Source organism: Pinus tabuliformis, chromosome Q (genome assembly GCF_031772625.1).
Source record: "Pinus tabuliformis cultivar Carrire ecotype Pingquan chromosome Q, CPIR1, whole genome shotgun sequence".
NCBI lineage: Eukaryota > Viridiplantae > Streptophyta > Pinopsida > Pinales > Pinaceae > Pinus > Pinus tabuliformis.
In genome coordinates, this window is record NC_142296.1 from 29367020 (window position 1) to 29368115 (window position 1096).

Sequence of the window (1096 nt, forward strand, 5' to 3'; positions counted from 1 at the left end):
ATGAATATGCCTAACCTATATTTATCTGTGAATTATTGTGGGAGAATGTTAGCTTAGAAATAGAAAAAAAAATGGGTCCAACGAATAAGACTAGCCTACATTTATCTGTGAATTACGATAAATTACAACTGCGGCTTAGCAGAATGATAACTTATGCATCTTAAATATAAGGCCTTCACTGATAATACACAAGGAGCTTAGAAATACTACAAAGAAGAGTCCAATGAATATGCCTAACCTATATTTATCTGGAATTATTGTGGGAGAATGTTAACTTAGAAATAGAAAAAAAATGGGTCCAACGAATAAGACTAGCCTACATTTATCTGTGAATTACGATAAATTACAACTGCGGCTTAGGAGAATGATAACTTATGCATCTAAATATAAGGCCTTCACTGATAATAATCAAAGCAAGGCAGGATTTCATCCACTGTAGACCTAGATTTTAGTTAGGTTTAAATTTTTGTTAGAAATATTGATCTACACACGTAACATATGGGCCTGAAGCTCAGTATCAAGGCACCCACGGCCCCAACAATCAGGGGGTATCCGTCCCTTTTTTGTCCATGATTTTAGGTTGATTTTGAAGGATTTTACAAACATTTATTGGCCATCCCAGTGACTATGCTATTTTTGCCAATGAATCCAGATGCACCACCTGGGATTTGAACTTTGGTCATACTTTAGTCTCTTGAACGCTTGTCCAAGTTCATGAAAAAATAACAGTCCCATATATGGAGACATTTTCCCATATATGAATTACAGCTTTCATGTTTTATCTCCATGTCTAAATAGCATGTATGGGGAAATTTTCGCATTTATGGTATACGCTGGAGTATAGCTGCCATTTTCTCAAAAAAAATTAGCACTAAAATATAATGTTCATTTTCACTAAATTCATTGATGATCTGTGATTAGTATTCATCATGTCTAACAATATAATGGATTGGCATGAAATTATGTCATAGAAATCGATCTCCTACACTTAAATCATGAGTTGTTCTTAATAGGTTCCTTGCACTTAAATTATGAGTTGTTTTTTATAGATCTCCTTACAGTTCCTTGCACTTAAATTATGAGCTGTTTTTTATAG